Below are 14971 nucleotides of genomic sequence, written 5' to 3' on the forward strand. Positions count from 1 at the left end.
AAACCCAATTTCTAACAGGGGTACTTGAGAGCTCTGAATGTAGGACTTGGCAGCATTGCCCACTACCTTCCCCAGAGACTCTTTCTTGCACCGCTTCCTTCATACTGGAATCTAAAGTGAATGGTAACCAGCAGGACTGTCAGGCAGGACTTTGAGTGGGCTGGGTTTCTCCAGGGCTCAGGCCAATAGTAATTTAAAATGGACTTTGGAACGGGTCCCTGTATTCTTGTCCTTAACTTTACTGGTAAAAACATTGATGATTTCTGAAAAATTACTGTAAAAATGTTAAGGTAATATGTGTCAGTGACTTAGTTTCTGTTTATATTTTGCATGTTCTACTTAATCTTGCAATCTATAAGAGTGTTTGTTAGCTGTTTCCAGGATGTTGTGTTTCTGTATTTTTGTGTGTAGGATATTACTCAAGTATAGTGCATACTTTCAATTTAGTCGCCTCAAGTTGTTTATAACAGACCACGAGTGAGCGCTCTGGAGTTGAGGCTGAAGGCACTGCAAGTTTCTCACAGTGCCTGTCAGTGGGACAAAAAGAAGTACAGAATAAATGATCATCCAATCCTTGGACTCTCTGCAGAGCACACAGAGACAACCATTGACAAAGCCAATAGTCCTGGCTCGTTTTCGGTGTATGCCAGTTATTGTGTTGCATATCTGGAGGCAATAGGAGACAACTTGGAGAGAAACCAAAATACCGCTCGAGTGGCACTTGATGTGAAATGGAAGGCAGGCAGTGGGCAGCTCAGGATGTGGAGTCAGTGCCCTAAAAGGAACATAGAATAAAGAGAGAAAGAGATCTTAGAGGAAGAGGGATGAAGGATAAAATGGAAAAAGAGAAGACAAACATGAGATGGATGAACAGAGTGGGAGTGGGAATATTGGAGTGAGAAAGAGAGGAAAGAGGGGAGGAGAGAGGAAGCATGATAGTCTGAAATGATAAGCAGGGTAGGGGAGTAAGTTTATGTAGCAAGAGGAGAAAACAGAAGAGATGAGAAAGAGACAGAAGAGAGAGAGAGAGAGCAGATGAAAGGAAAAAAAAGTATAATATTATAGAATGCAAGGGAAATAACTAGTTAGCGGTAAATGTTTTGCTCAAAATGACAATTACAATTTGTGCATTGATGCCACACCGGATGAGAGGCCAAACACAGACTCGCCAAGGTCTATGCTCCACTGTCAGCCTTCACACCGCTTCAATGTATGTGTGAGAGCTGAGTGAGCAGGCATTGGTGCACCGTGTGAGGAGCATACACAAGTTGGCAGTGTCCGGAAAAGGCACTGGTGGACATTGTAAGGGGCTGGTGCAGATGGCTGGTGATAAGAGCATGGTTGGAAGAGAAACAGCAGTGCCCACACTGTGGAGAGATGGCACAGGTAGCTAGGGTGAAGAGCAGGAATGGACAGTGGACAATGTGATAAGCATACATTTGTGAGCATTGCGAGCATTATTAAAAAATCATTTCTATTTCCTATTTTAGTATTTCTAAAGCGCATTAGACCGTAAGGTATCAAAGCGCTATCAAAGGAGACCAACAGGAGGACCAGTGTTAGCCCAGACCACGCAAACCTGCAGTGATAGTCCCTAGGCGTGAGCCTAACCTGTAAAAACCAAGTTTTGAGTTGCTTCCGAAGCGGTAGGTGCGAGCTCAGGCTCCTGATCTGTTCAGGAGGGGAGTTCCACAGCCTGGCCGCTGCCACCTGATAATGTTTTACATTAAAGTTAGCAGACCTTTCATTGGCAAAACCTGATCTGCTTCCTTACACTGAAGGATCCTTTTCAGTGCTTCTTTGCAGTACACCAGTCATGACACTCAATATTAAGCAATGTGAGTAGAATTCACGCTGGTGGGTACTGTGCAAGTCTAGGGGGCATATTTAGAAGCTGGCGATAAAAAAATTATCACTGCTTTTGCGGCCGTTTTCGGCCGAAAAGCGGCGATAATTGTATCGCCTAATTAGCAAGGCCATGCTAACGCGTGAAACCTTGCATTAGCGTGGGGATTCCTAACGCTCAGTTTTGCATCCCTAATGAGATGCAAAGTGGGCGTTCCTGACCTAACATGACAGGAGAAATGTCGCTAAGCGACATCTCTACTATCATCAAGCCCCACGCTATGAAGCATTGCGGCAGGAAAAGTAGCGATAACCCCTGTTATCGCTACTTTCCTTACGCCTGCTTCAGGACTGACTTAGCCATGATATCCTATGGAAGGTGGATATCATGGCTAAGTTTGTGAGTCCCTATCAACAAGCTAACGCCACATTGCGTGAGATTATCGCTGGGTTTCCAGCGATAATCTCAAATTAGGCAGTTAGCATGAGGTTTTTTATCGCTTTTTGAGATAAGCGTTGCTAATAGCACGCTATCTCAGCGATAAAAATTCACGCTAGCCGGCGATAATTATCCTAGCGCTAAGTGCGCTTAGCGTTAATTATCGCCGGTTGTTGCTGATATGCCCCCAAGTCCGGTTGCCAGTCGAAGAACTGTTATATATTGACAGTCTCAGGTGTGGGAATTGGTGGGCTTTGGAGGGCTAGAGAAATCACCACATTGTCAGTATACTTTCAGGTTCAGTGACTTAATAAAGTTATTAGACCCACAAGAGCTCAAATTAACAGTTTTCTTACAGTAGAAGTGAAGCATCTTAAGTATAGTTTTTAATTCATCAAAGGTGTGCAGACTTAACTTTTATCATGCGGTGTAGTGGTACTGAAATGGAGTTAGTGAGATGTACGGGGTGCTTGGGGTATTACTGACATTATTACAACTCTTTTCTTCTTTCAGATTCAGTGCTAACATTTGAGGGATTCTGCCCCAGCAAAACTGGATTTTTAGAGGTTATTCGGACATTGCTTAATTTGAGTCGGAGGTTGCCAGTGAAGTCCACCAGCACTCATTTTTTTGCCCTTGTGTTCGTCAGTTATTTTACGCATCAGACATTTACGAGACAAGAGAAGGGAAAACACACAAAGCAGAAAGACAGAAAAAACTTCACACGGGGGAAAGCATGAAATAGCAAGAGTGAGACAAATAGGAAGGGAGTGCTTGATCGTGAATTAAAGGGCATGAAGTGGATTTAAGACCGAGCACCATGTAATAGCACTGGCCGCGGACTTCTGAGCAGAGTCCTGGGCTCCAGCACTCACACTTGTACAAATGAAGTCCTGAATCCTGACATGAGACTAAATGTGTATCAAAAAGGAGGACAGCGAGATTTTGGGTCCAGTATACACTCTCCTAATGATGAGGTTTTCTTTTAGGACTTTCTCTCCCATTGCAGTGACCGATACTGTATCTGGAATGTTATGGCGATGATGATGCTTTCTCGTAGGCCTTTCTTTCCCATTGTAGTGAATGGTACTGTATTATGTGTTGCTGCTGCAATTGTGTTTAGGCCCTTTTTTCCCTTGGTAGCTCTACGGTGTTATACATGATGTATGATTTAGTCAGTGTAGTTGTCCTTTAGAATTTTTTCCCATAGGTCGTCGTATTTATTAGGAATGGGGCGTGCGGTAAGATCATGACCGGTGAGCAACTATTTTAAGGTCTGAGGGGGCGGGCATCATCCTATGGAGGTTCCCGCCCAGGGGGAGGGGCCATTGGCCCCTCCTAGAACTTCAGGGGCAAGGTAACTGGTGCTTCAAAGGGGCGCGGGTTGGGGAGTCACGCTTTCCTTAGGCTGGTAGCCACCCCGCGCGCGCATACTCATGACGTCACCGGATGGCGCAGAGTAAGGGCCGGCAGAGTTAGAGCGGCAGACCCTGATGCAGAGGTCTAGCCCGGGACCAGGGTTCAATTCCCCGCCTCGGCGGGTCTTGGGCTCAAAAATTCCACGGACCTGATAATTCTCGTCTCGGTGCCTATTCCAATCATGGAGTCCCACTCTGCAACTCTGGGCAATAGCTTGCTTAATCTCCACAACGGCCCCCACAACGTTAAGGATGCTTGGCCTCCACCTTGGGGGTGCCCAGGAGTGGACGCCTCACAGGGAAAGACAGGATGGGTTCCACAGCGGTATTCGTACAAGCGCCTTGAGACCTCCAATAATGATTCAGTGTGGGTTCCTGAGTCAGTGGGGGTCCCTGGGTTCCTATAATGATTTAGTGGGAGTAAAATTTATGATTGCACGATAAACAGTTATACAAAAATCAGCAGGACATTAGATACATTATTGTCAACAGGTGTGAGTGACTATCCTTAATGAAAACTCTAATACAGATTGTTTCCTAACCGAGTCTAACATCCTCCTCTGCATTTTTGTATACTAACATTTTTGGGCCATATAGCAAGGTCGCTAACCGGTGTCAGGTCCTACTAGCTGCGCCTCCCCTAAAGATGTGCGCATGCGCAGCCGGGCCCGGTAATTAACCCGGTCCACGCCGTGAACTTCATTTACCCACTTAAGGAGGGCCCTTACTCTGCGCCATCCGGTGACGTCATGAGTATGCGCGCGCGGGGTGGCTACCAGCCTAAGGAAAGCGTGACTCCCCAACCCGCGCCCCTTTGAAGCACCAGTTACCTTGCCCCTGAAGTTCTAGGAGGGGCCGATGGCCCCTCCCCCTGGGCGGGAACCTCCATAGGATGGTGCCCGCCCCCTCAGACCTTAAAATAGTTGCTCACCGGTCATAACCTTACCGCACGCCCCATTCCTAATAAATACGATGACCTATGGGAAAAAATTCTAAAAGACAACTACACTGACTAAATCATACATCATGTATAACACCGTAGAGCTACCAAGGGAAAAAAGGGCCTAAACACAATTGCAGCAGCAACACATAATACAGTACCATTCACTACAATGGGAAAGAAAGGCCTACGAGAAAGCATCATCATCAACATAACATTCCAGATACAGTATCGGTCACTGCAATGGGAGAGAAAGTCCTAAAAGAAAACCTCATCAGAAAACACCTGTTCCCTGCCTAACCAAAACTCCCATACAGATTGCCCGCGCTTTTCTTCGTTTTGTAAGAAGGCCCCCCACCGGATGGTCCCCAGCACACGAGGAGAGTGTGCGAGAAATCCGCTCTGCCGGCACTGGCTCGGTAGTACCTCTGTTCTCGATGCACAGAACCTCGCCCATTTTTTTAAAACTCCTCTGAGCCCAAGGATGTCAGCTTCCCCACTACCGTCCTCCGCTCTACCAACTGAGCGATCGGAAGCTCCACAGCCGTTCAGCTCCGTCCGCGCTCGAAACCGCACCTCAGGCGACCACACTGCAGGAGCTGCGATCCGCTGAGCCTTGTCCCACTGTCACGGCGACTCCCGGTTTCAGTAGTTCTGTAGGGGGGGGAGAGAAAACAGAAGTTAAAAAGCAGAAGCCCCGAGCCCAGGGCACGTCCTGTGTGGGGGGAGCGACCTTGGCTGCACAAGGGGGACGTGTTACCTGCTTCATCAGATCATGCTGCGGAAGCGGCACAGTTGGTAGAAAGGATTAAATCGGCAGCGGCAGCTGACAGTACTGCGGTTCCCTCATCTTCTTTACTTACAGGTTCCAGCCCCGCCCAACCGAACGCAGATGGTGGTCAACCGGCCCGGGTGCCCGGAAATGGTAAGAAGGTGGCGCTGCCTCTCTTGGGGGACGGGTCAATGCCCTCCAGGAGTGAGAATTTGGCACAACATGTGTCCCAGGCAACGAAAGAAATGATCTGGGCAGGAAAATATATTTACATTTTTTCATTGCTACTTGATAACAGGGAAATGGAACATGCAAAGACACTGAAGGAGTGGATGCTTCCGAGTGAATGGAGGGCACAGTGTTGTAGATTTAGGGTGGAGGAAACTTTGCTCAACTGGGTTAGGGCTTTCGCAGTATTCACGACCATCATGGCCGAACGGCCTCCTAATGTGCAGGCGCCATTGGCTTGCTACCAGAATAGGATTGTGGGGTGGAGTGAACAGTACCCGGGGGATGCCTGGAAGGAGTATGATGTCAATGTCAGGAAAGCTAAAGAATTTGACACATCATTGGCATGGGACAGGGTTGACTCTGTGTCTTGGCATAAGCAGTTCTCAGGGAGCTCAGCCCCTCCCCAGTCCACCAGTGCGGTCAGGGTGTACTCCGCAGGACCCCAACACCCCTTTCGGTCGGCCCAGGGGAGTGAGGTTCCGGGTAGGGGTAGGGGGGCGGGGTCTGAGAGAAAAGGGGTGTGCTGGGATTTCAATAAGCGCTCCTGCACAAGGGCCCCTGGCACCTGTAAATTTAGGCATGCATGTTCGGTCTGTGGTCACCCCTCCCACCCCGAGTCATCTTGCAGGTCCAAGCAGGGCAACCACAGTCAGAGGGGGAGGGGGAAGCCAGAGTAGTGCAGATAGTTTGGATACCCCCTCCCCTATAGATGTTTTAGCAATGATCCCTTGGTTGAATAGGTACCCGAACCACACAGCGGCCACTCTGCTTCAGGAAGGTTTCTCCCAAGGTTTTAGGATCCCGGCAGGGGGGTACACAGGTAGCACACATTGCAGGAATCAATTGTCAGTAAAACATAACCCTGCAGTGGTGGCTGCTAAGATTAGCAAAGAACTGTCTCTGGGCAGGGTAGCTGGCCCTTTCCTGAAGGTGCCTGTACCCAATTTTGTGTGTTCACCACTAGGGGTAGTACCCAAAAAAGAGAAAGGGGAGTTCAGACTGATCCACAACCTGTCGGCGCCTAGAGGAGCGTCATTGAATGATGCTATTGATGAGGGGATTTGTAGTGTAAAGTATGCCTCATTTGACCAGGCAGTTGACTTATTGCGGGCACTGGACCCAGGGGCAATGATGGCAAAATCAGACATAGAATCTGCTTTCCGTCTCCTCCCAGTCCACCCTCTGGACCACCATCTCTTAGGTTTCACTTTTGAGGGCAAGTTTTACATGGATAAATGCATGCCCATGGGCTGTTCCATATCATGTGCCTACTTTGAGACGTTTAGCTCATTTTTGGAATGGGTCATGAGAGAGGCGACGGGCCACCGGCGGGTTATGCATTATCTGGACGATTTCCTTTTCTTAGGTGCAGCGGGATCTCAGGAGTGTGCTTGGGCCCGTCCACCTGTTTGGAATTCCTTGGTATCGAAATTGACTCAGTGGAAGGATGCTTCAGGTTGCCCAGGGACAAAGTGTCTAGGTTTAGAGCAGCCCTACGTCGATGCCTACACACAGACAAGGTTACCTTGCAACAGCTACAGGAAGTGGTGGGGCAACTGAATTTTGCACTGCGAGTCATCCCAATGGCACGCCCTGTCTCACGCTCCATTGCCCAAGCTATGAAAGGGCTACGGGAGAAACATCACCACACGAGGTTGTCATCTCTGGTTCGCCAGGATATGCATATATGGATGGCATTCCTGGAGGATTTTAATGGCAGAGTAGTGTGGTCAGGTCCTCCCGCCACATCAGCAGAATTGGGTTTATGGACAGACGCTGCGGGGAGTGCGGGCTTTGGTGCCATCCTGGGGACCAAGTGGGTCGCCCAGCGGTGGCCGGCAGACTAGAGAACACGGGGTCTGACCGCCAATATTGGCTTCCTGGAACTCTTCCCAATATGGGTAGCATTGATGGTCTGGCCGGAATACTTATGCAATCAATCCGTGGTGTTCTGGTCTGATAACATGACAGTTGTGGAATGTATAAACCAGCAGGGGGCACGCTGTCCATTCATACTCCGCTTAATAAAGGAGATTGTGTTGCAGTGCTTAAAATGGAATGTGGTTTTCAGAGCCAAGCATGTCCCTGGCATCCTCAACAATGCAGCTGACTCCCTTTCTCGCTTTAAAATGCAGGTTTTCAGGGAACATCTTCCTGCAGCAGACCCCTCGCCAGCGCAGTTCCCGGCAGTACTTTGGCAGATTGGTGCCCCAGATTACAGGACCTCGTGGTTGCTAGCTTAGCCCCCAGGACTAAGACAGCTTACGAAGGGGCGTTTTTGTCTTACCGGGCTTTCTTGGGGCAGGAATGGGAGGTTAGGTGGGCCCAGGAGGACAGCTGTGCAGCTTACCTAGAATCGATGCATAGGGAAGGGCGCTCAGTGGCGGCTGTGAGCAGACATAGGGCGGCGGTCTCCTTCTTCGCACAGGCTAAGGGCATGCGAGATCCCACTAACACCTTTCTGGTACGCAAGGCCTTGAGGGGTTGGCGCCATTTACAGGGTTACCGGAGTGATAAGAGAAGGCCCATTGGACTGGCACGGCTGACAGCCTTATTGGGGGCGCTTCACAGTGTATGTAGCTCTGAGTGGGAGGTACTTCTGTTCAAGGCTGCATTTTCCCTGGCCTTCTATGGGGCTCTGAGGATTGGGGAGTTAGTTGCTGGGTCGAAAGCTGATAAGGTGGGCGGCCTACAGTGGGCCGATGCGAAGATCAGTCAGGACACTATGTGGATAACAATCCAGAGATCAAAAACTGACCAGGATTCTCGGGGTCACACCATAGTGCTCCACCGGGCCCGGGCCAACCCTTGCTGCCCGGTTTCTCACATGGAGGCCTTCTGCAGGCAGCGGGAGGGCACGGCGGGGGGCGCACTGTTGTGTCACGCCGACGGTACACCATTGACCAGGTACCAGTTTAGGCGAGTCTTGGAGCTAACTGTCAGACTGGCAGGTTTTGATCCAAAAGAATTCGGCACCCACTCATTTAGGATTGGGGCAGCAACTGAGGCAGTGGCGAGGGGTCTCCCAGTTGAGAATGTGAAGAGGCTGGGGAGATGGTCGTCCGATCGTTACAAACGTTATGTACGAATTGACATGTTGTGACAGGATGGTGCTCACGCCTGGTATGTTTCTGGTTTTTGCAGTTTCTCAAACCTGTGACGCAGGGGAGGAACTCGCCACCGGGCGTCAACGATCGACACCAGCACAGCACGAAGGACACAGGAAATTGGTGATTTGGATTGTGGGCCACTCTTATGTTAGGCGTGCAGAACATGTTTTTCTTTCTGGAGACCGTAGGACGAAGGCGGCGCAAAAGGGGTTTGATATCGCATTCTTCGGGAGAGGGGGTTTATGCCTCAGCCAGTTTAGGAATTTTTTCCAGGGACTCTTAGCTCAGCAGCCCGCCCCCCCCGTTAGTGGTGATATTTCACCTGGGGGAGAATGATTTGGCCAAACTGGGGAGGCGCATCCTTATTGAGGAGATCATCTCCACTGCGGGGTGGGTGGCCAAGACTTGCCCGGGTTCCACAGTAGTTTGGTCGCAACTTATCCCTCGGTGGCAGTGGCGGGGGGGGGGGACTCGGTCAGGGCGTTGAATCACTCGGTGCGGAGGAGTTGGACAAATTATTTCGAGCCCCCCGGTTGCAGACGATTCCACATGGGTGTATCTGGGGCGAGCAGTTCTACCTGAGGGACGGGGTACACTTGACTGAGGCAGCGAACGTCTTGTGGTCTAATAATGTCTGGGCCTGGTTGGAGGGATTTGCTAAGTAAGCGCGCTCCTGGCTTAGGTCTAGGTAAGGGGGAGGCCAGATCGTCGGTTAACAATGCTGGCCTGTGGCGGTAAGGTCATGACCGGTGAGCAACTATTTTAAGGTCTGAGTGGGCGGGCATCATCCTATGGAGGTTCCCGCCCAGGGGGAGGGGCCATTGGCCCCTCCTAGAACTTCAGGGGCAAGGTAACTGGTGCTTCAAAGGGGCGCGGGTTGGGGAGTCACGCTTTCCTTAGGCTGGTAGCCACCCCGCGCGCGCATACTCATGACGTCACCGGATGGCGCAGAGTAAGGGCCCTCCTTAAGTGGGTAAATGAAGTTCACGGCGTGGACCGGGTTAATTACCGGGCCCGGCTGCGCATGCGCACATCTTTAGGGGAGGCGCAGCTAGTAGGACCTGACACCGGTTAGCGACCTTGCCATATGGCCCAGAAATGTTAGTATACAAAAATGCAGAGGAGGATGTTAGACTCGGTTAGGAAACAATCTGTATTAGAGTTTTTGTTAAGGATAGTCACTCACACCTGTTGACAATAATGTATCTAATGTCCTGCTGATTTTTGTATAACTGTTTATCGTGCAATCATAAATTTTATTGTTTTATAACTTAATCAATACGGCCGGGGGGTCTTGCGACCTCCCGCCTTCCAAAGATACCATGTTTTATGTTCCTGTGTCCGGGGGTTGGTGAGGTCATAGGGAGGGGGGCGGCAGCCAGTCACTGACCATGTGAGATTATCGCTGGGTTTCCAGCGATAATCTCAAGTTAGGCAGTTAGTGTGAGGTTTTTTATCGCTTTTTGAGATAAGCGTTGCTAATAGCACGCTATCTCAGCGATAAAAATTCATGCTAGCCGGCGATAATTATCCTAGCGCTAAGTGCGCTTAGCGTTAATTATCGCCGGTTGTTGCTGATATGCCCCCAAGTCCGGTTGCCAGTCGAAGAACTGTTATATATTGACAGTCTCAGGTGTGGGAATTGGTGGGCTTTGGAGGGCTAGAGAAATCACCACATTGTCAGTATACTTTCAGGTTCAGTGACTTAATAAAGTTATTAGACCCACAAGAGCTCAAATTAACAGTTTTCTTACAGTAGAAGTAAAGCATCTTAAGTATAGTTTTTAATTCATCAAAGGTGTGCAGACTTAACTTTTATCATGCGGTGTAGTGGTACTGAAATGGAGTTAGTGAGATGTACGGGGTGCTTGGGGCATTACTGACATTATTACAACTCTTTTCTTCTTTCAGATTCAGTGCTAACATTTGAGGGATTCTGCCCCAGCAAAACTGGGTTTTTAGAGGTGATTCTGACATTGCTTAATTTGAGCCAGAGGTTGCCAGTGAAGTCCACCAGCACTCATTTTTTTGCCCTCGTGTTCGTCAGTTATTTTACGCATCAGACATTTACGAGACAAGAGAAGGGAAAACACACAAAGCAGAAAGACAGAAAAAACTTCACACGGGGGAAAGCATGAAATAGCAAGAGTGAGACAAATGGGAAGGGAGTGCTTGATCGTGAATTAAAGGGCATGAAGTGGATTTAAGACCGAGCACCATGTAATAGCACTGGCCGCGGACTTCTGAGCAGAGTCCTGGCACCAGCACTCACACTTGTACAAATGAAGTCCTGAATCCTGACATGAGACTAAATGTGTATCAAAAAGGACAGGGAGATTTTGGGTCCAGTATACACTCTCCTAATGCATGAAACAACAAGCATTTACAATGCAACGGTCTCGGCATTGTTAAAGTTAGAGCTATTGGCATTGCTCATGACAATGCCGTTTCTTTAAATGTTTTAAAAACAAAAACATAAACAAAAATAATGTCATGAGCAATGCCAATAGCTCTAACTTTACCAATGCCGAGACCATTGCATTGTAAATGCTTATTTTCTTTGGGAAGTGGGGAAGGTGTGCTGTCTGCCTGCTATCACTGTGGCGACGCTGGTCTACTTCCAGCGAACAGTTGTGAACACAACATTGTAATTTATATTCGTGGTAGCGCCTGTGGCTTGTGAAAATAAACATCCCGGATGATCAGTGTTGTTATAATTTTTGTAAAAAGTTTTTGCACAAAGGTTCTTCTTATCTCTACAATTTTTTATTTTTTGTAAGGATTTGCCGATCACCGTTCCACCAGACACTAGCGTAATAGAAAAACTCTTTTTAACGAAAGGGAGAGGCTGAGGGTAAATAGGAAGAACGGAGGGTGTCTCATAGTAAAAAGATAGGAAGTGCATGTTCCGAAACCAACAAAATGTAAATGTGGCCAAACAAATGTGCTGACAATGTTCAGGGGAGAGAAGTTCATCCTCAAGGTTTTTTTTAAACTTGTGCCTTGTGATAAACAGCCTCCCGGATGCTTAGTGTTGCATAAAAATATTTTTATTTTTATTTTTGCGCTAAGTATCCAACATTATTTTAACTTTTATTGATTTTAATTGAAGTAGCCGATAAGCGTACCGGCAGACACTGGCAAAATGTAAGTCCCCTGCAGGCGTTTACATTACGGCCCTGATTAAGGCAGTCGTCCGTTTAACCCGAGCACGTACTGTAGAGGTCAGGCTATGACACGTGACAGAGTTCAATATATTTGACCCAGTGTTTTAAATGGCCAGGCACTGCCCTTCATTAATTTGAACCTCTATGGAGGTTTCGATTGTTGATAACTGTATAAACTGTAACCCCATCATTCACAAAAATATCCCAAAAAAAATTTGCAGGGACTTGCGTCAATATTGATATATAATGACTTTTCGTTGTGTGATTTTTCTGGAAAGGTGCTCTGTGTAATGTGTTCCCATTACAAACCGAAGAATAATTGGTCAATGAAACCAGGCATACAAAAGTCACAATTGAAACGATAATGCAGTAATGACTTTAAATGCGAGCAAAGTTTTTCAGCATCATGTCATTTTCCTTTTGAAGAAATGTGACCTTATATGTAGCACTGTGTTCCTCTAGCATACCTCAACAATACCAGGTAACCCCGTTTTGAGTCCTAAAGAAGCTCTTTCTGAGACGTCTGAATATGAAAGGGTGGTGGTACAAAACATGCCCCATCCCACATGAGCGGAAAAGCAGGAAGGCTGCAGTTACTTACTGGTTAACTAAATTACTCCAAGCCCACCTTTCTCTTTTGATTAATTACATTATGAGGCTGTCTCCTAACGTAATTAAGCAAAGCGCGAGGGGCGAGGTGGTAAGAGACAATTCAATTGTCCCGTCTGGAACTTTGCCTCCCTCGCCTGGTTGCCGTCTACACTGTGCCTTACTAGCTCGTTACTGCTAACCGGGCTCCACCAAGGGGCGGTTAAAAATAAGGTGCTGGCTTTAAAAATCTTGAGGCTTGGAAACAGACATGAAAGAAGGACATCCTGTAATATTTTAGATGCTATTTTAACCGTGTTATAGCTCGCACTTACATCAGAGCCTCGTGTTTTCCTGTCAGATGCGTCTTAAGTTGCCCCTCTCCTGAGACAGCAAGATGTGGTGCCTGCCGGTAATGTCCTATTACTTACCGGTAATCTTCATTACTCCTGGTCCCGTAGTCCTCGTCCCATTCCTTACAAAGTGGAGATTACTATCTCCGCGACAGAAAAAAAGAACAGGAGCATGCTGGGATACCTAACCCACTCCCTCCCGCTGGGAGTACATAAGCGGTACCAGCCCAGCATGCAGCCTGAAAATACCAAGCCAACAACCGGAAGGCCGGCCGCCAGGGAGGGAGGGAGGGAAGTAAGGAATGGGACGAGGACTACGGGACCAGGAGTAATGAAGATTACCGGTAAGTAATAGGACATTACCCCCAGGTCCCTCCGTCCTCGTCCCATTCCTTACAAAGTGGAGAATACCAAAGCAGAGAACCCGGCCTACCGGAACCCCACCAAAGCCAGGGTCACCAGACCGAGAAAAACGGACCCCAACAGAAGCAATAGGGAGCCCACAAGAAAAGCAGGCAGGAGAACACAACCAGCCATGCCTCCAACCAAGCCGAAAAGAACCCAGACCCCAAAAGAAGCAGGGGACTAGCAAGAAAGGACCGCAAACGAACACAAGACCCCCCAGGAAAGCCCGAAGGAGGCCCCGCACTCAGAAGCAAGACCCAAGGAAACCCCCAGAGGGGCAGAAAGAGAAACCACCACCCCGAACCACCAGGGAAAGGGAACCCCGGAGAAGCGGAAGCGCCCCAAAGGAGCAATCCAACCAGGAAGGACAAACAACCCGGGAGAAAAACCACCAAGGGAGAAGCCCACAGCCCCAGGCAGCACCAAGCAGCTGCAGCAAATGGGACAAAACAGCACAACCAGGCCAAACGCAGAACACCCGAGAGCATGACGCACAGGGAGACACGCCAAAGACCCAGGAAGGAACATAGTAGGGCAAGCCAGAGAGCGAACCCCCCAGAACAGAGAAGAAGGCGACCCACAGCCGGACCAAACCACAAACACCACACCAAGAGGCGAGGGGAATGAAGAGGAGAACGAAGAGGCACGACAAACTCGGAAAACACCGAGCGCGACCATTCACAGGACCAACCCCAACACATCAGGGGAAGACACCCGCAGAGCCTCAAAGACCGAAGAGGAAAGGACAGAAGGCCCAGGCCAAAGGCAGGAAGACAAGCCGTCAACCCCAGCAGAGACACCGGAAGGCCGCAGCCAAGGCCGCCACGTCGGGAGAAAAAAAACCCGGTCACAGGAACCAGTCATAAGGCCAGGACCGAGGCAACCAAAGGCAGGAGACACAGGGACACGAACCCAGGAACCCACCTTAGCAAGGCCAGGGAGAGCAACAAGCGCCACCCAAAGCAGACTCCACACACGGTCAGCGAACAGCCAGGAGAGAACAACCAAGGGCCGAACACAGAATCGGGGAAATAAACCCCAGAACCGGAAAGGAGAAACCCCCACCAACCAAGAGCCGACCCATAGGTCAGGAGGACACCAAGGAACCTCCTCAGGCGTACCCCAAAAAGGGGCGAAACAGGAACGACCAACAAGGAGGCCAACAGCCCAACAACGCAGGCAGCCCAGAAGACCCAAGAAGCCAACCGGACAACGGACAAGCCAGCCAGCCCGGAGGCCCCAAATTGGAGCAGCAGAACCCGAAAGGAGAGGCAAAGGGTCAACCGACCCAAACCCAAAAACCCCAAACAAGAAGGGACCAGGGACCGGCACCAAAGCAAGCCAAGCCACCAAGAGAGGAGAAGCAGCCGGGGAACAGAGAGGGAGACCGGCAAGCCACAACTGGCAACCAACACAGAGGTCACAGCACACCAGCCAGGCGCAAAGGAGCAGCTCAGGAAAGAACACAGGACCAACCCGGCACCCAGACCAACAGGGCCAGAACCACCGGCCAGCAAGAGGCCAAAAAGAGGCCCAAAGCACCAGAGAACGAGCGGCCAGGGAAGAACCCAGGCAGGGACCCAGGCAGGGAACCCGCAAAGGCAGGCCCAAAAACAAGGACCGGAGGGAGGAAACACATCAGCACCCCGGAACACCCCCGGCACCCCCAAACCAAAGGAGAGGAGCCCGGAGAAACCAAAGGC

This window comes from Triturus cristatus, chromosome 7 (assembly GCF_964204655.1).
Source record: "Triturus cristatus chromosome 7, aTriCri1.1, whole genome shotgun sequence".
Taxonomy (NCBI): Eukaryota; Metazoa; Chordata; class Amphibia; order Caudata; family Salamandridae; genus Triturus; species Triturus cristatus.